Genomic DNA, 23,617 nt, shown 5'->3' with positions numbered 1-23,617 from the left:
GATATCATAGCAATTATAGAAATGTAGCTCAGTGATGGACAGGACTGGCAGCTTAATGTTCCAGGTTACAAATGCTACAGGAAGGACAGAACTTACACATATAATAGTAAGATCACGGGCAGTGTTGCTAAACAAAGAGACCTTGGAGTGCAGGTTTACAGCTCCTTTAAATTGGAGTCACAGGTAGAAAGGACAGTGAAGAAGGTGTTTGGTATGCTTTCCTTTATTGAAAGTGATGGAGGCTGGTACGATTGCAGTGTTTAAAAGGAATCTGGATGGGTACATGAATAAGAAGGGTTTAGAGGGATATGGGCCAGGTGCTGGCAGGTGGGACTAGATTGTGTTGGGATATCTGGACGGCATGGAGGAGTTGGACCAAAGGGTCTGTTTCCGTGTTGTACATCTCTATGACTCTATGACTCTGATCCACAAACAGCAATGAGATAAAGCAGCATCTCATCTGTTTGGAGGAATTGATTCTGCTTTGCAGGGTTAAAAGCAGAATTTTCCTAAAACTTGTCTCAATAACTCTCCACTTCAACTTTTCCTAGGATTAGCTCCTCCACGAATTCAGATACAAATAAGGGATTCAAAAGCTACATTAAGTTCTATAATTTGGAGACGGTTTTTAAACGTTGAGATGACTTCTGGAGCTGCTGGGCCAGAATTATTTGGACTCCAGAAGTGAACAGTACAGAATTAGATTACAGCCCCAGACAGCTGCACCATGGAGTCAATCATTTAAGTCATTTAAAATCTCATGTTGGAGTCTGTCTGTACATGTTACATAGCTGATAGTATTTCATGGCACTGCCATTTGGAATGCAAAAACTGTTCAAAAAATAAAAAGACTACATCTCACCCAGATGGATTGCTTAGCTGTGACAGATCCTGTGTTATATTTCTGGCAGAGCTGTTGTGATAATTAAGATGTACTTTAAGTAAATTCATGTTCTTTTCTTTTAAATTATCTAATTGAATGTAGAATGCCTCCATGTTGAAAACTAATGAAACATAATATTAAATTCATTTATTTTTAAGTCTGTAGATGTGAACATTGACACAAGCTGGGAAATTGTTGAGTCATGAGGCATCTTCAGAATAGCTAATGATGATGATGTGTGCTGATGTAACGTTGAGACCAGTGTCATATGATTATGTGGAGAGAACTGGACGAGAGCAAAAGCTCTGATAAGTGGCTTGAGAAAATGTGCATATCTCCTCAGCTGTAAGTAGAAAGCTTACAGAAAATACTTTGTTGTCAAGAAACTTTATTTGGCCGGCTAATTCACCTTAGACAAACTAGGATGACATCGGAAAAGGATGAAAACTGAAACCAGGCATTGAATGCAACTGTTAAACCAAACCAAGAGAGATACAGATTATGTGTTTAAATGTTATAACATATTTAAAACAGTCAATTTTATTAGTTAGAAATAATCAGACCTGACTGCGGTATTTTGCCCCATCCTGCCCACTGTCTGAGATAATTCCGAGGAAATGACATTTCACTTTGTCATGTATTTCTCCCTTTTAAGTCTATTTATTTGAAGCTTCCTTGAAACATTGTCTGGTGTGACATTTTGTTCTCTCTCCATATACAACCACTGAATGGTCATTTTTAGGTGATATGTTCCTTTGAAAGAAAAACACACATTTAAATTAAAAGTTAAATATATTCATAAATAGCTTGGGGTTCCTCTGACATTATGACAAAATCTGATCAAAATTGGCATACGGCCAAAGAAAGAAATGTTAAAACAGAAGATTAAATAACAACATTATTGTTTTGAGGTAGAAAGAGAGAAAGAGGGTGATAAAAGAAATACAGATGTATATTTATATTCCATTGGTCGTTACTACTAGAGTAAAGCACTTTACAGACTTATAAGCATTTTTACTTTAAGTTGTCGTCCCTGTTGTAATACAGTGCACATGGCAGTCAATATATATACAATAGGCCCTTATAAACAACAATGTGTTAATGACTCAGCTAATCCGTTTGTGTAATAGAATCTTGCATGCAAGATAAAAGTTGGCCAGGACATCAAGGATAAATATTCTGGCCTCCTTCAAATAGTGCCTTGGGATATTTTATACCCATTCTCAGTGGGCAGAAGGAGCCTCAGTTGAACGCTACATCCTCAGACAAGTAGCATTGGAGTGTGAAATTGTGACTTCTAAACTCAATCCCTGAAGTGGAACCTTGTTCATCAGAGGCAACAGTGTTACAAAATAATCCTACAGTTTTAGGGATGGCATTCCAAACCATAGGCCGTTATAGATTAAAAATATAGCCACCAGTGGTAGAATGGTGGGAAAGTCATTCACATACATTTACAACACTGATAACAATGGGCAGTAGAACTCTCTGCTGGGTTCTGCCATTGCGAGGGGACAGAGACCAGTTGAATTGCCCCTGTTGCTGTTTGCAACTGAAATCAGACTGAAGAAGGATTTTTTTTTTCTCAAACTATGTCATTCATACCTTAGAAATGAAACTGATACAGAAACAATGGTAGGGCATGTCTCATTATGATGTTGTTTGATGTTATTCCTTAAAATAGTGTGCATCCAGGGCGGCATGGTGACTCAGTGGTTAGCACTGCTGCCTCACAGCACTAGGAACCTGGGTTCATTTGACACCTTGGGCAACTGTCTGTGTGGAGTTTACACATTCTCCCTGTGTCTGCAGTTCCCTCTGGGTGCTTCAGTTTCCTTCCATGATCCAAAGATGTGCAGGTAAGGTGAATTGGCCATGCTAAATTGCCCATAGTGTTAGGTGCATCAGTCAGGGATAAATATAGATAGGGGAATGGGTCTGGGTGGGTTAATCTTAGGAGGGTTGGTGTGGACTTGTTGGGCCAAAGGGCCTGTTTCCATACTGTAGGGAATCTAACCAAAAGGCTGTTACCATCAGCACTTTGTAAGAGTATATTTCAAATTAACATTGGAAACTGTAAAAATAATAATAGATCTGTGACCAGGTCTAGATAACTCTGTGTCTCATTCTTTGACATGCACTTACTCACTGTGACAATCTCGAGTCAGTCGATGCTTTGTTTAATCTTTGAAGTACATTATGCCATGGGGAATATGCTTGTTTGATAACAGCAATACACTGGCCAGTGGCTGTCATTATAGCAACATCTTCCTAATGAACAATCTTTTCATTCTTCAGCAGCACACTGTAATATCCAGGTGTCAATATTTATTGCCCATGGTTATGATAATCATCAGTATGAACAAACTTACTGGAGGATCACTTATGGAAGAGAAGTAAGGAGGAGATTTTCTGCACGATTTATGTGAAACAAAATCACAAACTTGTTCCTTCTGAATAAGTCTGTGACTTTTTTGCAATTAATGTCCAGTTTTCTAAATACATAATACACAACTGGGGATTGCTCTCTCATCAGGAGTGCAAATCTACAACTTAACAAAAGATGAACATGAATGAGTCTTGGATTTTGCAAATAGTTTAACAATTTATCTAGTTGGCTTGCCACCTTCAATGGTCTATGTATTCCATATTTTATATTGTCTTTTAATTTTCCTCTGACTAAATGGCATCAGAATGCCAACATGGGCAGCACAGTGGCTCAGTGGTTAGTACTGCTGCCTCACAGCACCAGGGTCCCAGGTTCAATTCCAGCTTCGGGCGACTATCTGTGTGGAATTTGCATGTTCTCCCTGTGTCTAAGTGGGTTTCCTCTTGTGCTCCAGTTTCCTCCCACAGTCCAAAGATGTACAGGTCAGGTGAATTGGCCATGCTAAATTGTCCATAGTGTTCAGTGCATTGGTCAGAGGGAAATGGGTCTTGGTGGGTTGCTCTTCGGAGGGTCGGTGTGGACTGGTTGAGCCAAAGGGCCTGTTTCCACACTGTTGGGAATCTAATCTAATTCTGAACTGTTTACCAGCAGCTAGTTTTCAAAAAAAATGTTTCATGGGATATGGGCATCACTGGCAAGACCAGCAGTTGTTGCCCTTCCCTAATTATAGTGATTGCACTACCCCAGGAAGAGGTAACATTTTTAAAAGTAAAGCACAGAATTCCCTCGAGGCAGTGAGTTACTCACATCTCAGATGACAACTCACACCCTGGATTACTCATCAAACTTTATCCTCTCCCGTAATCTCAACACAACTGGTGTGTGAAGAGCATGAATAACAATTCAAACTAACATGTTGTCAATATTGCGATGAACTTGCATCATACTTGAGAGCACTTTATTATTTGGAAAATTTTGGAAGAGACTATTTGTTGACAATGATTGCAAGATTGGAAAATTATCCTTGTGGTGCATAGGAAAAAACACAATCAGCCACTCCTTGGAAGATAAATTGTGAAACCATTCTGCGAAACCTTGGACACGTTCCTTGTGAATTTTCATCTGTTGTTAAGCTGTTGATTTGCACTGCTGGTGAGAGAACTATCCCCATTGATATTTCATGTTTTAAAGTGGGTTTTGATGCAGAAAACAGATGCAGGTCCTGACCTGGTCACTTTCGGATGGCTTCTCTCTATCTTGTTCAGAGCCATGAGCTGTTCCATTTCCTGAAAAACAATCATATGATTGCTGGCAGGTGGAAGACCTTTGTCACTGATAACTGATCAATGGTCTGCAGACCAATCAGCTGCTTATTGCTAACTCAATCTCCATTAGTACACAGTCTTGGATCCTGCACCTTCTAAAACGGCTTTAATCGCCAACATTTACAATGAGTATCAGCTACTTGCTTTTAAAAACAAGCAGTAATCCATCAGCTTTCTTTGGTTTTTAAAATAGTTCTTTCACCATTTTAGCCGGCAATCAAAAGTACAGAAAAATAAAAAGACACTGAGGTAAATTGTATGCTCCCCAGCTTGGGTGAGCGGGGGAAAGGGTAGTTGGCAGGACCATAGAGATAGCATGCTAAATCCAATAGACCACTGCCTACTTGTTTACCTGGTAAAAGAGGGGAGTAACTCACTGCTTCTAGCACATTCTGTGCTTGTTTTGCTTAACTCTTAAAAAAATGTTACCTCCCACTGGGCTGGCGCACTGAAAAATCAAGACTTGCTATTCGTGGAGGTGTCACAAAAGTTAAAGATTTTATAGAACTATATATTATCTGATCCTTCCTGCACATTGAGAGTGCCACCAGACATGCCATCACGGCCCATTGCAGTCATGAAGGGACCCCAACTGTACTCTTCCAAGAACTTTTCACTGCAAGGATGGTACAGAAAGAGATGGCTTTTCTCTAGGTTCATTCCATGGATATCTGTCATGCAGGAGTCTCCGTTTTGACGGCTATTCCCTGGGATTTGTCCAATACCTCCTGGTGTTGCTGTGTAAAGAGCTGTCCATGCACAGTTATTGCAGCCCACCACATTCCGAAGCCCAGCATTGTTTGTTGAGAGATGTAATGCAGCTTAGAGCAGTGACTGTGAACACTCATTTGGCAAAGGCCGCTGTCTATCCTCTCCCTGCTTACAGCACCAAGCAGCTGGAACCCACATAAAAACACCTCAGGACATATACACCACAGAATGTGTGAAAGTAAATGTAAATTGTAAAGCTGACCTGCCATTGGGAAGCACCTCTGAGTCTCAAGTACCATACTGAAAGAGAACTGTTTTGCTCTTGATGTAATGTCAAATTTTAACTGTTACATAATGTACCTTTGCAAATGTTATGAATAACATACATTTTTTGGAAAAATATCTGAGTTCAGCATTTCAGCATAAGCTAAGAATTGATCCCTGTGGGAGTTCCCTGTTATATTTGACTCAATATCAAACAGGTGGTGTGCTTATCCACTGAACCATCATGGAAAGACATTCACTTGGGGCCTTACTACTCTGCAGTTGTGTAAATGGCAGCAAATGTGAGATCGTTGGGATTTCCATTGACTGTGTATGTGGTTGTATCAATACAAACAGACAATGTAAGACAAAAGAGAGAAAAATATCAGAGAAGAGTTGTTACAAGTTCAAAACAAGAGGAGCACTGTCTTGATCAGCACCGAGTAGCAATTATCTACAAAATATTTTGGAGAAGGTACAGAAAAGATTTACCAGGATGTTGCCTGGTTTGGGGGATTTTAGCTTCAAAGAAAGGTTGGATAGACTGAGTTTGTTTTTACTGGAATGCTGGAGGTTGAGGGGTGACCTGATAGACGTTTATAAGATTGTGAATGGCAGGAATGGAGTGGAAAGTATGAGGCTTTTTCACAGGGTCGAGGGGTCAATTACTAGAGGACACAGGTTCAAGGTATGAGGGGTAAATTTAAAAGGGATGTGCAAGGCAGGTTTTTCACACAAAGGGTAGTGAGTGCTTGGGTGATGCTGCCAGAGGAGTTAGTGGAAGCAGACACAATAGCAACATTCAAGAAGCACATGGATAGGAAGGGAACAGAGGGATACGCATCTTGTAAGTGAAGACAGTTTTAGTAAGGAAGGGCAAAATGTGTCGGTGCCGAAGGGCCTGTTCCTGCGCTGTATTGTTCTTTGTTCTTTGTCCTAAAATAGTTGAGATTTCAGAATTAGTGCCAGTGTTATAGTCAAGAACATGATATGGACAAACCAACAGCAGGGAACATTGGACTAAGAGCCGTTTTGAGGTGAAAGGCAATTAGATTTTTTATTAGAGATGGATATGCAAGGCAACCATGTTTTAGAATGTATCGGAGCCCATTTTTATTTCATGATGGTCCAAGATAAAAACAATGTAATACCTCAGTCCAATTCTTTTGAACGAAGAGAGCTCACTACAAAGGGAGCAGATATAGTTTTCACCACACACAACAGTTAACAGCTTGGCTGTTTGAAGATACATCATTATACCAGTAAAGAACTTGAGCATGAGGCAATAGTAGAAATACTGCTTTCATTTCCAATGAAGTTGCCAGGTCCTGTAAGTGCTTATAAATTGAGTTTATTGATTTCTTCTGCATTCAGTGACAGACCTAAGCATTTCTTGGCTGGCTCTAACATTGGTCAGGCTCCAGAACAATATTCAGTGCTCATTGCCTACTATTCACAAGTCTCAAAATGAAATGTTACCTTCCTATTACACAGATTGTTTTCTTTTTGATTGATTCCTCCTATTTGATGGATATTCTAATATTCCTGAAGTGAATCTTTTAAAAGAAAAGCTAAAGCAGTTAAAAGCCACATAAAGATTAGCACACTGTGCACATTCGCAACATAAATTTCGCAAACTATTGTTGTTTACATTGTGTGATGAGCAAGGGATGAAGGGGGAATGATGGGAAATGAAGGCTTAGCATCACGAACCACAGCAAGAGGGACAATTCTGTTTGTTTAACTCAAGTTAAACACAAAATTTAAATTCCACACCAATTTCATACGAGGTTATATATTTTCTGCATTAACTCTGGTTAATATCCATAATTTTTGGCTTCCTCATTGCTAAAATACTTCTCTGTGAAATTCCACATATTTCCACCTGGAAGCAACTTTTGTAGTGCTGACCATATGTCTCAAACCTATACTAACTTGGCTGATCTGGTTTAATATTTCGAAAGCATTGAACAACCACTGAGGCAGTGTCTGTCAAACCCAGCGATGGAATCAGAAACAAGATGTCTTGTTACATACAATGCCCTGACACTCGTCCATTTAATTGGGATGGGGTGGTGGGTGCAGTTTCGCTCAGTTGCCTGGCCAGCTGGTTTATGATGCAAAGTGATGCTAACTGTATTGGTTCATTCCCATACAAGCTGAAGTCACCATGAAGGTGCCACCTTCTCAATCTTTTCCCTTGTCTAAGGCTTGTTAACTCTGAGGTTCAACTCACCACTGTCATCTCTCCCTAAAGAAAGAGCAGCTGGATGGCCTCCTGGGACCATGCTGACTTTACTTTTCCCATCTGAGCACAGCCATTGCACTTTAAATGATTTCCAGGTTTCCCACCAATTTTGCATGCATGATACCATATTGCATGAATTCAACGTAGACCACACAATAACAAGGAACATTTTAAATATGTAACTTGAAGCAATCGAAGGTGGGAAGAAGAGAGAGAGAGAGAGAGACATGCACTCAAGAAAACCATCCTCATTTTCAAATTATTTCAGTCTATTTCTACAATCTCCTTCAGACTCATAACACTTAGCCCCACAAACGTCAAAGATATCTGTGTTATTAATGTTCTTGCACATCCCAATTTTATCACTCTACCATTGGTGACCATTCCTTCAGAACATCCTCCTTCCATCTCTCTGTCTCTCAATTGCATTTTCCTCCTCTAATTCACCTCTTAAATTTTCTGTCTCTGAATAAATGTTTGGTCATCTGACCTTCTGTCTCCTTATGTGGCTTGATGTCATTTCTTGTTTAATAATGCCCCTGTGAACTACTTCGGGATGTTTTGTGATGGGAGAAGTGTAACTTATATTAAGATATTATTGTTTTTGTTATAGAAGGTCAGAAGTTGAGGCTGGCTTCAATGTCACACCCATAGAAATGCTACTCAGAGCTGTGCCAATTGTGGAGGACTGAGACACTGTTACCACATTCCTGGATCTAATGTACATTCAATGTGGCAGCCCACTCCACACATGCACCAGCCTCTGCTTGAAAAAGTTGCCCCTTAGGTCTTTTTTATATCTTGGAAATGGTGGAGACTGGTACATTTGCGACATTTAAAAGGCATCTGGATGGGTATATGAATGGGAAGGGTTTGGAGGGATGTGGGTCGGATGCTGGCAGGTGGGACTAGATTGGGTTGGGATATCTGTTCAGCATTGCGAGTTGGACCAAAGAGTCTGTTTCCGTGCTGTACATCTCTATGACGTTTTGACTCTATAACAGGAGGCATAGCAGGAGGTAAGAGAAATGGCACATGAACCTACACTTTGACGGGTCCATCGACCCATCCTCCATGCTTTCTTCTCTAGCGAATTCCAAAACAAAACTCTTCGCACCAACATGAGTGAACCCATTCCTTTCTGTCACATATTTCTTAACGTTTCCATATCTCCCCTCAATGGCACTCACTTTCTTCAGCTTACTCAACAGAAATGCTACATCCCTCTATTCAACATTTGCCGTTACTGGGTGACCACTTTGCGGAACACCCCCATTCTGTGCGTAAGCATGACCTGACCTTTCTGTAACCGGTCAATTAACACAACATCCTGCTCGCTTGTCTGTCCTTGGCATGCTGCAGTGTTCCAGTGAATCACAGCACAAACTAGAGGAACAACATTTCATCTTCACACTAGGCACTTTACAGCCTTCTGGGTGTAATATTGTGTTCAACACCTTTAAAAAGTGAGCATTTCTTCCCTTTCTTTTAGCTTGTTATCATGTCTTCCCCTCCCTCCATCCCACTTACTGTCCTTTCCAGTCTGGTAGTTAGACACACCATTGTTCTGCCATTCTCACATTCCGATCACTTAATCTGAACTATCAACCTCTTTTCTCCACCAGCATCCTATACCCACTACCTTCAGCACCAACCCTTCCTCTTCACCACACAACACCCCCCCCCCAACTAAAGCATAAATGCTGACCCCTCCACTCTACTTCAGCTCTGATGAATAATCATCTAAGCTCGAAATGTTAGCTTGCCCCCTCTCCATGGATGCTGTCCGACTCGCTGTGATCTCTAGCATTTGTTGTTTTCACCCGCATTCATAGATCTCCTCACTCATTCCTTAAGTGACAGGGGAGCACTGAGCATGAGGGAGAACCAGAGCCTGCCCTGTAGCTATGTTATAATTAGCAGCTTTACAAGACCAGGCATGAGAAATCAGCAGGATCTTGGTTTGTGTGGTTGTCAGAGATTGAGAAATGAGAAGCTTGCAGCTATCTGGTGTCTCAATTAAATATCAGACAGTCACATAGAATACAGCGTGCAGTTATGCTAACTTGATATACATGAATTGGAGGTGCAGGCATTGGACTGGGGTCTACAAAGTTAAAAATCAAACAACACCAGGTTATAGTCCAACAGGTTTATTTGGAAGCACTAGCTTTCACAGAACTGCCAAAAGCTAGTGATTCCAATTAAACCTATTGGACTATAACCTGGTGTTGTGTGATTTTTAACTTGATATAAACAGTGAGTGAACTATGATCACACGTATGGTAATAGTTTCAAATACACTTACTTTCACAGCATTCATTCATGTCTTTTATCTTCTAAGGGACCTTCTTGCATCTGGCAAGGAGTTGTCCAGGTCACTGCCAACAACAGAAGAGGCTACTCATGCTGGTTTTACGCCAGAAAATGGTTTAGTGGAACCTGTTGCAAAAAAGAATTGGGTTTACACCAAGTGACTCACCCATCACAAGTTAGCATGAGCTCATAGGGGAGTCTGAGCTAGCCTCAATGGAGGGCATGGTGTTTTCCAAACTACATTCAGTTGGATACTGTACTTTGCTGTGTGGCATTTGCAAATTTTGAAATCATATACTGTACATCTCACACCAGGTCGATAATATGTGTCAAGCATATCAATCTATGAATCAGCTCCTGGGAAATTCCACTTTTTAACATGTTCTAGTCTACAAAACAACCTTGTACCACGTGACTGTTTCCCATCAATCAGCCATCTTTGCCACTTCCCTATTGATTCTCTTTGATTCTATGGACTTCAACTCTGCTGCCAAATCTATGACACTTTTTCAAAGGTCTTTGGAAGTCCATCTCCACCACATCAAGCACGTTACCTTCATTAACACTCCCTGTCTCATCAAAAAATAAACTCAAACAGGTTAGTTAAACATCATTTATTTTTAATAAATCCATGCAGGCTTTTCTTAATTAATCTGCACTTGTCCAAATTATTTTTACTATTAATTTTGTCCCAGATTATCCTTTGTGAAAGACTGAGATTAAATTGGCTGGTTCTAGTTACTGGCACATCATTGTGATCAAACGAATAACATTTGTAATTCTCTCGTCATTTGGCATTACCCTTGTATCTAAAGAGGATTGGAAGATTTTGTGCAGTGCCTGTGTAATTTTTACCCTTGCTTTCCTCTCGACCTCAGATGAATGCTATCATACCGTGTGACTTAACAATTTTACGCACAGCCAACCTTTGCAAAATCACCTCTTAATCAATCTTTAGCTTGACCAGTCTTTCAATTACCTGCTCTTGCACTATGAAACAAGTAATTATATAATTTTAAGTGCAGCCTTGCTGTAAGTCCACAACAATGTGTACAGTGGGTTGTTTCTTGATTCTATGTTTTATTGAGATCTGTCTCTTGATTAAATTTTAAAAATATAAGCCATAAGTATTAAGTTGGCCTGGAGCAGTGTTTTGTAGAGCAATAAGACTGCGCTATTTTTCTGGGTCTGTAAATTGGAAGGAGCAAAAACGGCCTTTAGTAGAGTGACATGCTCTTCTTGCCAGAAGTTGGAGTTTAGAAACAATTTATGTGTTACTGAGGATTATATCAGCAATAAATCTCATTGGTTGCAAATCCTATAAGATCGAATGGATTGATTGGAGTGACAGTTAGCGGTAATGTCACATAGATGGGTTATCTCCAGGAAAGGTAGGAGAGGTAGGCAGATAGTGCAGGAGTCTTCTGTGGGTTTCCACACTTCAAACAAAGTATGCTGTTTTGGCAAAATGTAGTGGGTGATGGATCCTCAAGGGAATGTAGCACGAACAGCCAAGTTTCTAGTATCAAGACGGGCTCACATGTAATGAAGGTTATATCGGGTTCCAAGTGATCGATTGTGTTAGGAGACTCTAGTCAAAGACACAGACAGACATTTCTGTGGCTAGCAGCGAAAAATCAGAATGGTGTGTTGCTTCCCTGGTGCCAGAATCAAGGATGGCTCAGAGAGGGTGCAGAAAAGGAGGTTCTCGAGAGTAGTAATATCTGGATTACTCCCAGTGCTACAAGCTAGTGAGGGTAAGAATAGGAGGATAGAGCAGATGAATGTGTGGCTGACGAGCTGCTGTATGGGAGAAGGATTCACATTTTTGGATCATTAGAATCTCTTCTGGGATAGAAATGACCTTGTACAAGAGGGACAGATTGCACTTGAATTGGAAAGAGACTAATATACTGGCAGGGAGATTTTCTAGGACTGCTTGGGAGGATTTAAACATGTAAGGTGGGGGGTGGGGGGTGGGACCCAGGGAGATAGTGAGGAAAGAGATCAATCTGAGACTGGTACAGTTGAGAAAAGAAGTGAGTCAAACAGTCAGGGCAGGCAGAAACAAAGCAGAGAGCAAGGTAGGACTGATAAGGTGGTCATCCCTGTCTTATTTCTTAGTTCCATGTTGCGGCTGTACAGGACATTGGTTAGGCCACTTCTGGAATATTGTGTGCAATTCGGGTCTCCTGTCAGAAGAATGTTGTGAAGCTTGAAAGGGTTCAGAGAAGATTAACAAGAACGTTGCCAGGGTTAGAGGATTTGAGCTGTAGGGAGAGGCCAAATAAGCTGGACGTATTCTCTGCAGCTTTGGAGGCTGAGGGGTGACCTTAGAGCGGTTTATAAAATCATGAGGGGCACGGGTAGGATATATAGACAAAGTCTTTTCCTTGGGGTGGGGGAGTCCAGAACTAGAGGGCAAAGGTTTAGGATGAGAGAGGAAAGATATAAAATAGACCTAAGGGGCAATGTTTTTGTGCAGAGTGGTGCGTGTATGGAATGAGCTGCCAGAGGAAGTGGTGGAGGCTGGTACAATTGCAACATTTAAAAGGCATCTGGATGGGTATATGAATAGAAAGGGTTTAGAGTGATATGGGTCAAGTCATAGAGTCATAGAGATGTACAGCATGGAAACGGACCCTTCGGTCCAACCCGTCCATGCCGATCAGATATCCTAACTCACTCAAATCCTCCAATCCTGGCAACATCCTTGTAAATTTTTTCTGAACCCTTTCAAGTTTCACAACATCTTTCCGATAGGATGGAGACCAGAATTGCACGTAATATTCCAACAGTGGCCTAACCAATGTCCTGTACAGCCACAACATGACCTTCCAACTCCTATACTCAATACTCTTACCAATAAAGGAAAGCATACCAAACACCTTCTTCACTATCCTATCTACCTGCGACTCCACTTTCAAGGAGCTATGAACCTGCACTCCAAGGTATCTTTGTTCAGCAACCCTCCCTCGGACCTTACCATTAAGTGTATAAGTCCTGCTAAGATTTGCTTTCCCAAAATGCAGCACCTCGCATTTATCTGAATTAAACTCTATCTGCTACTTCTCAGCCTATTGGCCCATCTGGTCCAGATCTTGTTGTAATCTGAGATAATCCTCTTCACTGTCCACTACACCTCCAATTTTGGTGTCATCTGCAAACTTACTAACTGTGCCTCTTATGGTCACATGCAAAACATTTATGTAAATGACAAAAAGTAGAGGGCCCAGCACCAATCCTTGTGGCACTCCACTGGTCACAGGCTCCAGTTTGAAAAACAACCCTCCATTCTTTGTTACTTCTTCAAAAAAAAGTGCTGGCAAATGGGGCAAGATTAGGTTGGGATATCTGGTTGGCATGGACGAGTTGGACCGAAGGGTCTATTTCTGTGCTGTGTATGTCTATGATTCTCTGACTTTAGCAGCATCTTATTCACAAGTGTGAACAGATTCTAAGTTTTCACTTAATATCCCAGCTGCCACTGTGTGTAAGTCCCATTTCTGATCCTTAATTGTTCCACCACTTCTGTTCCGACAACTGTTCAATTTATGACTTTGCAGAATACCTTTGAATTCCTTTCTCAAATTTTCCCATCACCTCTTATTTGATTTCTCTACAATACAATAATACAATACAGCACAGGAGCACATCCTGCAGCCCCCCACGTTTACCTTTGTTCTAATCTAAATTCAGCCAGGTTCTCACGTGCATGATCGAACCTGAAATCTAACATACTTTTCCATTTTCTGTTTCATTTCACTCTCTTTCCTTCATCATCCAAGGTCACTGAGTTTTGTTTATTCTACCTCAGCCCCTCGTAGGCACACTGACTGTTTCCAAACCATTTCCTCTTTTAAAAACAGCAAATCGTGCTCTTCTATTTTTGATATTCAATTTTGAATCTAATTGACCTGAGCCAAATCTGTTTTTCCCCAACTCAAATTGAGCCTGTTCAATGAGACTTATTCCCTGGATTGCTCCTTGTCTGTTTCAATTGCTAATCTAAACCTTATGACACTATAGTGGCTGTTCTTTAAATGTTCCCCAAATCACATTTGATATTTTTGACCCAACTCATTCCCCAGAACTTGATCTCAATGTGCCTTATTCCAGAAGGGTAAGAAACATTTTGATAAAGAAATTTCTTCTGAATACACTTCAGAAAGACTTGCTTTTCTGTCTTTTTTACACCTTTACCATCCCTGTTCATATTAGAACAATCAAATTCCCAGATTATCACAGCTCTATTTGTTTTGCACATGTCTGTAATTATCATCATCTACAACCTTCCCAATAATTGGTGAACCATAGACTTCACTCAGTATAAATGGTATTTCTATTATTTCTTAACTCTCACTAAATAATTCTCTTTTGAACTCTTTAGAATACTCTCTCTGTCTATCCCTGAGTATTTCCCATGGATATGATGGCTCAAAAGACAAGATCAGAACAGAAAGGTTATGTCTTAACCCAAGAGCTATGAATAAATAGTAAGCTGGAAACTGCGAAAAGCACTGAGGTGTGAATCAGAATATTTCCCTCACGTGGATTCAACTGCATCAATTGCTATGGTTCTCTTTCCTTTTTCTCACTGGCAAATACTCCAACTTGCAGGAAACCTGAAGATCTGAAGTTAAATGGGGAAAAAAGGAAATTTGTGAAAATGACTCTAATTGACCAATAACATGTTGAAATTGACATTCTGCTTCATCAGAGGGGTTTGTAAGTGCAAAGCCTCATGCAGCACTGGTGTGAAAAGCAGATGTTTTGGCGGGATAAATTGCGGTCCTGTCTTGCTTGCATTTTCCTGATTCCATCCTCCATACACACTCGAACCCTTTTTCTTGTCAATCTTAAACTCCTATCTGTCTCTGACTTGTCTGTATGTGAGTTATTTATTACAGGATGGTTTTATGTTTCACAAAACAACTAACAGTTGGGGAAAAGGTCAGTTTTCAATAAGTTGTAAAAACACATAAACCTGAATTATCTATGTAAGTTCTGTTTCACCAGTGATCAACTTCTCTTACTAGCAATTTGTTCTGTTTTCTAAAAGATACAAAAGCATGTTATGATCTGATAGTTGTCATGCACCATTTATAAATCAGACGTTCTCTCTCCGAAATATCAAAATTAAAGTTCACAGAAACACTGAACAAGATTGTCAAATAGGAATTAGTTTTATAAATTTCTCTACAGAACAACTTTGAAAAAAAAATCATCCTGCTGCAAAGTGGTTTATTTTCTTTTTTTTAATGCAAGAGACAAAAGGCATAGATGTCGGGATTAAACTAAACTTGACAGTATATTATTTAAATATCAACCACAATAACTATTATTAATACTTTTGTATCTTGAGAGTACTGGATTAGAAGCCTGTCATTTCATATCTGAGTCATGAGCTTTGATCCTGTCCAAGCTGAGAGCTGTGATGTTCCAACATGGAAAGGGGTTGAACAGTCTTGCCCATTTCCAGTCTGGAAAGTCCATGGGTTGCACAGCTTTTAAATGAACATTGACTCTCACTGACTTGCTGCTGTCTTACTTCTTTTATACAGCATACACACATGTTCCTCTAGGCTTGTGGGATCATTCTTCTGCAGCAAAGTGACAGGGCAGCCTTACAGCACGTTTAAAGGAACGATAACATGCTTCTGATTTAACTCTTTCCCTCCCACTCCATGCTCCATCCTGAAGCATGAAGCATGGAAGAAGCTGCAGGTGTGTCCGTAATGGGAAACAGAAAATCGATGCTGTACAGAAGATGGTCCTGTTTTGAATCATATTGAGAGGTCAGAAGAAACAACTCACTGTTGACCACATCTGTGAACACTAAATGCTGATGCTGGCAAAAAATTAATCAAACATCTTCTAGGACTCATATTTCAATGTGAAAATCAAAATGTGGATCCCTCAGAAAAACATTCGAATGTTAGTAAATTAGCAGTTACAACAAGCTTTGACATGAATGTTCGCTTTAGTAAAAATGGAAATCTAGGCTCTAAATCCAGCCAGCACCATTTTTGAGAGGGGGGAGGGATGCAATGTTCTGGGCGTGGCTTTCATTTCACAAATCTATGGTACATGGAAGCACCAAGGTTGGTCTGTGCCAAGGTATAGGCTGCCATTGCAGGTGGGAGGGGCCCTAGCACGTTGCTGTGGGCCATGTCATGGCATTAGATGGCATGGATTCATGGGTACATTAGAGATTAGGAATTAGCTCTTGTAACATGTGTTAGAGTTGTTAATAGCTTTTTCATACCTTTGATGAGCTGGCAGGGAGTCGTGGCTGGCATCTTTCCAGCCTGCCCACAACTGCAGACTTCAAATTCATTCGGCGTCACCTATTTTGACTCTTCCACCACCACCCCCCCCCCCCACACCCCCAACCATCTAGCACATAGATCTGACCTTTCAGCGCATGTTTTACCAAGTTAAGATATCCTGACTCTGCATTCCAGACCCAAGAGCATTGATTCAAGCTTTTGTTTTCCAACCTCTCCTGTTAACCTTCCCACTGAAGTTTATTGGAAACTTACCTGGTCAGGAAATATGGACTAGTGAATCAGAGGAGAGAGATATGGAGTTGGAGACTTTGGGGGAACTCAAGGATTCATGAATTTTAACGTTCAGGCATTAGTGAGTTTAGGAGATTTATTTTTACTTCATAAAATAAATCTTTATATACATGTACAGTCAAGGAAGCTGTTCAGATCTATACTCTCTTAACTCACAGAGAACAAATTAAACCTTGATGGTCACCATTCTCTACATACACAATTAACCTCTTGGTATTTAGCTGAGGCATCAGTAGGGCCCAATTACTGAATGGACCCAAATCAGGATGTTGTATTGGTTGGAGGAGAACTTTGGTGTTCCTATGCATTTGCTACTCTTGCCCTTCTAGCTGATAGAGGTAGCAGGTTTGGAAGGTGCTTTTGAAGCTCCCTCAGTGAGTTACTGCAGTACATTTCAGAGATGGTACACACTGCTGACTCTATGGTATGAGATGACTGAATATTGAAGGTGGTGGTGGAGATGCCATTTAAGCAGGATGCTTTGTTCTGCATGGTGCTGAGTTCTTTGAGTTGCACAGTCAAGACAAGTGGGGATTATTCTATCACATTCCAGATTTGTACCTTGCAGATCATTGGCAAGCTTTGAGGAATCAGGAATTATCTATTGAAAAGCTCCCAGCCTCTTGCAACCATAGGATTTGTATAACCTCTGTTTCTCTTTAATGCTGTTCAATTGAGTGTTGGGACTTGACAGGATCTAAGTACGCTGCATGCTTTGGCTACTGCTGCAGGTTCCTCTATATGCCGGATTAGTGGTGCTGGAAGAGCACAGCAGTTCAGGCAGCATCCAACGAGCAGCGAAACAATATATGCCCACAACCCATGGGCAAACTCAGAACTTGAAAATACTACAGAACACAAACACAGATACCCCAGATAACAAAACCCCTTCATGCCAACAACAAACATTCTGACAACAAGCAGAGATCAACACATTCACAAGTTGACAACACCCAAGTATGAGGTTTGGATCTCTGAAAGTTTATACCATCATGGTATGGTGGCTCAGTGGTTAGCACTGTTGCCTCACAGTACTACGAACCTGGGATCGATTCCAGCCTCAGGTGACTATCTGTGTGGAGTTTACACATTCCCCCCAATGTCTGCGTGAGTTTTCTCTGGATGGTCCAGTTCCTTCCACTGATGTGCAAACTAGATGGATTGGCCATGCTAAGTTGCTCATAATGTCCACAGATATGTAGGTTGGCTGGATTAGCCATGGGAAATGTAGTTACAGGTGTGGGTCTGGGTGGGATGCTTTCCAGACTGTCAGTGTGGACTCGATGGGCCGAATGACCTGCTTCCACACTGTAGAGATTCTAAAAAAGCCTGGAAGGACTGCCAAACCACCCACATGTTTTACAGACTCTTCAGGTTGGATATTACATCATGGACTGAGAACAACCTAGCTCTCAATGTCAATCTCTCAATCACGGAACTCATTACTGACTTTTGGCGGGATGTTACTCATGCCCCCTTACACATTAACAGCACAGAGGTGGAATGAGTGGAGAGTGTCAAGATCCTGGGAGTGGTCATCCACTACAAGCTTTCTTGGGCTCTTCATGTGGACGCACTGGTTACAAAGGCCCAACAACATCTCTTCTTCCTCAGGCAGTGAGGAAATTTGGCATGACAGCCAACTTTTATAGATGCGCCATTGAGAGCATTCTGTCTGGATATATCACTACCTAGTATAGCAACGGTACCATTCAAGATTGGAGACGGTTACAGAGAGTTGTGAACTCAGCCCGGACAATCACAAAGGCCAACCTCCCATCTGAAGAATCCATCTACCAGGCCCACTGTCAAGGAAAGGCTGCCAGCATTCTCAAAGATCCATCCCACCCTGGCGATGTTTTCCTATAACCTCTACCATTGGGAGAAGATACAGAGACTTGAACACACGCACCAGACAGTTTCACAACAGTTTCTACCTACTGTTGTCAGAATACTGAATGGACTCACAAACTCTTAACATTCGTCTGTACCTGTGCTTTTGTTTTTGCCGCTGTTTACATGTTATTTACTATCTATGCTACTTAATTATGTGATCTGCCTGTATTACTCGCAAGACAAAGCTTTTCACTGTGCCTTGGTGTGTGCCAAATGAATTTTTTTTGTATCATTTGAACTTGTAAAAAGTTGAATTGACTCCAATATTATCCTGCCCAAACCATAATGCTGTTGATGTGAACAGGCTAAGGAGACAGAGAAAGTGAAGCCCATTTCTTTGTCCATTTTCCAGAAGAATTGGAAAGGTGCATTATATTTGCCAAGTGAACTTTATGGTGACCCACAAACTCGTATCTCCCTTGCCTTCCACAGATTTCAGAACCTACCACCCAAACCCTCACACCACACTCTCTCCACCAATCTTCTCCCTGAGGTCACTGACCTTTCTCTCCGCATGCTTCCTGACTTACCTGGATCAGGAATCGATTGGGAATGTAACATTGGAACCAACTATAGTATCCACAATGGAGCTACAGTGCTGCTGGAGCTCCTGATGAAACTGATTGACCAGAAACTCCAGAGTGTGGAAATGGTCCACCCATTCTCAGGGAGCTGCATCTGTGGGCCAGCCTTGTTTTAATTCCGTTGGCGGGGAGTGATGGGGTTAGTGATTTGGTCTCCCCCCCAGTTAATTTCTGTCCTTAGATTCTTAATCTCGGAAATGTTACAATTCTCGTTTCTTTGTAAATAGTTGGTGGGTAATTAATTTGCAGACAGGGTATTTGTGCCAGGCTACTGGTACTTGACAGATTGCAGCCTACTGCCAATCTAACCAGAATGTTTCAAAGGCTGAGGCGACCACTTACCCCATGTAGACAAAAGCCATGTGGACTCGTGATGTCATCGATACTGCATCTATTTAACTCAAGAGAAATCAGAGGTACCATGCAAAAGACTGACCACATTGCTCAACTGATTTTCTTTCAACCAGTTTTTAACTGGTTTCTGACCCAGTTGAATGTGTGACCATGTAAGATATGATAATAATCGCAAGAAATTAGAAGCTCAAACATAAAGTCACCAAATGTAATTTAGAAATATTACCTGTGGCCTTTCTCCCACTGTCAGCATTCTAGAATTTCTGTCAGATTGTATTTTGCTTGTAATCTGCTGTCTTTGTGTACCTGGGCTTTGTCTGAATGAACAAACTTAATTAACAAAGGCAATCCCAGAAAGCACCAGTATCATTGACCACATCTCACTAATCAATGATCACTTTCAGAATGGCAGATTAGGTCTGTCACATTCCATTGAGTCTAACAGAGTACTAGATTAAGTTAATTAACAGGAAAATCAAGGCATGCTCTTCCCTGACACAGGGTGCCACCTAGTATGATAATTCTCTGAGGTTTTGACCTTTCAAATTTAAAACTTAATTTCAATGAAAAAGAAACTGTTCAAGTTAAATACAGATTCGAAGAAGATGCCTTCCCTGTAATAAAGAAGGAATTAAAAAAGTGAAGGAACAACATGCCATTGTGCAGCTCAAGAGGCAAAGCCACATAATGTAAAATCATTATCATAATGTCAAGTTATATTGCATTGCATACTATGGTTTAATTGTAAAACTTTACAAGGCCCTGATGTATAATCTTCTGAAATGATATCTGAAACATGTGGCATATTGTCTCTATATTTTGCTTGTATTTTAATGCAAGTTATTGAGCTGTGAGATCTCTTACTGAAGAATGGATGAATAGTTGTACATTATCACAAATTTGGGCATCAGTCATTTGAATTAACTGCAAGTTACCTAGAATGTGTTCCAGAGCAACATATATATTAATCAGAATGATGACAGATTAGTATTCAATCCTGTTTCCTAATGCAATTTTTCAAGCATTATTTCTTCTAATTTAGTGTTTGCTGTTTCAGTTTTCAGAGAAAGGGAATTAGATTAAATTCCCTACAGTGTGGAAACAGGCCCTTCAGCCCAGCATGTCCACATCAACCCACCCAGACCCATTTCCCTCTGACTAATGTACCTAACTCTATGGGCAATTTAGCATGGCCAATTCACCTGACCTGCACATCGTTGGAATGTGGGAGGAAACCAGAGCACCCGGAGGAAACCCACACAGACACAGGGAGATTGTGCAAACTCCACACAGACAGTCGTCAGAGGCTGGAATTGAACCTGGGTCCCTGGCGCTGTGAGGCAGCAGTGCTAACCACTGAGCCACCGTGCTGCCCCATTAGGTCTACGACATTGACTTTCCATTTAAATTCATAATCACTTTGTTTAAAATCGATTTATATGGGAATGTGGAAGGGGCATTTGACTCCATGTTCCAATCCATTTTTCTTCCTCCCAGTAGCTAATGTAGTGGAGGGATATCCTGCTTCCCTCTCACTACCAGTTCCTCCTTCACCAGTTGTTAGCTTGTTTCACTTTGCACAAGACTTTTCTTCAGATTAACAACTAAGTTTGCTGAGCCCTGCTCTGCGGGACTGAGCTGTCTTCACACTTTTGAGTGTTTAATGTTCCTGACTTACATAAAGCCAAAGGCAGCACATAGGCCTGTCAGCAAATAGCTTAAGAATGATGTCAGGACTGCTTCCTTAAGAAATCTTACATTCGCATTTGATTCCTTGTCAATATTCAGATAACTGGCCATTGCAATCTTGAGCTACAGAGAGAAGCAAATAAGCCTACTCCCTGTTTGTGGTCATTCTTTAGTGACCCATGCTGAAAGGTAAACCAGCCTAAACATCCATGACTCTTTGAGCACATTCCCACTAGAACCATGGCAAAAGAACAAAGGATTAGCCCAAGATGGATATAAACCAGTTACTGGCCTTTCCTGACAGTTTCTATGCAGCTCTAATAAAGAGCAAATTATCTTTAAAAGGACCAATGGCTTAAGGATAGAGACAGAATGATGAAGGAAGTGGACTGCATATGGATCCAGTGAAATTGGGAGCACTCTGGAGAGCCAATATTGGATCATGGCAAAAACCCCTTGAAGACCTGTGATATATACAACCATAGAGTGGATATTAGCCACAGAGTGCATAATTCCAATGGTCATGTCCCTTTGGAACAAATGCACTGCTCTACAGTTTGTGGCCTTGCTGATAAGTGACATCTGAATTGGTCATTGGGATGTCATCACTGAAGGTCAGAAGTGAGCACATCCTGGTGAATATGTAGACATACTAATCTATGGGTTTTCAGCTCATTTAGATATTGCTGTTAGGTGATGAATTTTAATTTTTGTAATGGGCTGTGGGCATTTTTGGAAAGGCCAGCATTTATTGACTATTTCCAATTGCTCATGAGAAGATGGTGAGCTGTATTCTGTTACTGCTGCTGTCTATGTGATGTAGGTACACTCAGTGAGCTGTTAGGAATGGAATTCCAAAATATTGACTCAGCAACTGTGAAGGAGCAGTGATGTAGCTCCGATTCAGGGTTGTATATGGTTTGGAGGAAACTTGCAGGTGGTGATGCTCTCATACATCTACTACTCCTGTGATTTTACACAGTACAGATTGTAAGTGCAGCAGATGCTATTAAAGGAATCTTGGTGAGTTATTCTGGTACAGCTTTTATACTGGTTGACCTGTACCAATGGTGGAGGGATTGAATGTGCAATTCGCTATATGGGATGCCAATCTGCTTAATACTGGAAGGAATCAAGCTTCTTAAGAGCATTATCATATCTGATCCAGGCAAGTGGAGAGTATTCCATCAAATTCATGACTTGTGCTTTGTAGATGGTGAACAGGGAGTTAGCAGATAAATTACTCACTTCAGAATTCCCTGAACTGCTTTTATAGCTGTAATGTTTGATGGGTCCAGTTAAGTTCCTAGTCAATGATAACCTGAAGGACACTGATGATGAAGGGTTCAGTGATAGTAATGCTACTGAATGTCAGTGAGAGATGGTTAAATTTTACTCTTACTAACAACAGTCATTATGTGGCACTCGTGTGGAGTGAATACTTCTTGCCACTTATCAGCTGAGCCCTGAAAGTCATCCAGGTCTTGCTGCATAAGAACATGGACTGCTTCAATATCTGAGGAGCTATGAGTGATACTGAACACTGTACAATCATCAAAGATAATCTCACTGCTAATCTTATGATGGATGGAAGATCATTGATGAAGCACCTGAAGATGGTTGGGCAGAGAGCACTGTTTTGACAAAATCGTCTAACTGCGATAGCTGGTCACCAACAACCCCATCTCAAACCAACTTCAATTTGATTCAGTTTTCTTGATGGCTCAAATGTTAAAAAATTGCATTCATGTCTATATTTGAACCAAGGCTGTATTGAGGTGAAAAACCACATACCCTTGCAAAACCTAAACTCAAAGATCAGGCTATTGCTATGTCAGTGCTGGTTGGTAGCACACTTATTTTCTGATACCTCAACTTCATTAAGTTAAGCTAGTTAAACCCCACTAGCTGAGGTGGTGGTGGCATTTGAACTCCTACCTTGGGAATATTAGTTCAGGCCTTTCAATTCCTCATCAATAACGTTGCCACTATACCACCATGCTCTACAGCTGTGATACCTCCAATCAATAAAAATAATGTCTTGCCTTTATTTAGCATCTTCCTGACCTCAGCTTGCCCCATACTCTTAAATTAGCATTTTTGAAATGTAGTCAATGACATAGAAGCCAAATTGAATGTGACAAGTTCCCACGAACACCAGTGTGATCATGACTGTACAGTTTGTTTCAGTCATATTGTTTGAAGGATATCTGTTAGATTGGAGATCATTTATATTAATCTTATAAGGGTCTTGTTCTAATACCTCATCCAAATGATGGCTCCCCTAATGATGCAGCTATCTTAAATAACTGTATTCGAGTGCCAGCCAGATTTGATGAATATCCTGTAGATTGGTGTTGGACTTGATGTTAAG

General features: G+C 40.8%; 1 long non-coding RNA gene across 1 annotated transcript in view; it reads right to left on the bottom strand.

The window, feature by feature from the left end:
- Positions 1-1,254: 1,254 nt before the first annotated feature.
- LOC140465630 (uncharacterized) overlaps positions 1,255-23,617 on the bottom strand; it is a 79,748-nt gene continuing 57,385 nt past the window's right edge. Inside the window, exons 2-4 of the long non-coding RNA XR_011955129.1 lie at positions 10,129-10,262; positions 4,500-4,558; positions 1,255-1,636 (exon numbers count right to left, since the gene is read on the bottom strand). This is a non-coding gene — a long non-coding RNA (uncharacterized lncRNA). The remainder of the gene's footprint in view (positions 1,637-4,499; positions 4,559-10,128; positions 10,263-23,617) is intronic.

Source organism: Chiloscyllium punctatum, chromosome 3 (genome assembly GCF_047496795.1).
Source record: "Chiloscyllium punctatum isolate Juve2018m chromosome 3, sChiPun1.3, whole genome shotgun sequence".
NCBI classification, from domain to species: domain Eukaryota; kingdom Metazoa; phylum Chordata; class Chondrichthyes; order Orectolobiformes; family Hemiscylliidae; genus Chiloscyllium; species Chiloscyllium punctatum.
The sequence above is the reverse complement of the archived record's forward strand: the minus strand, read 5'-3'. Positions and strand labels throughout refer to the sequence as shown.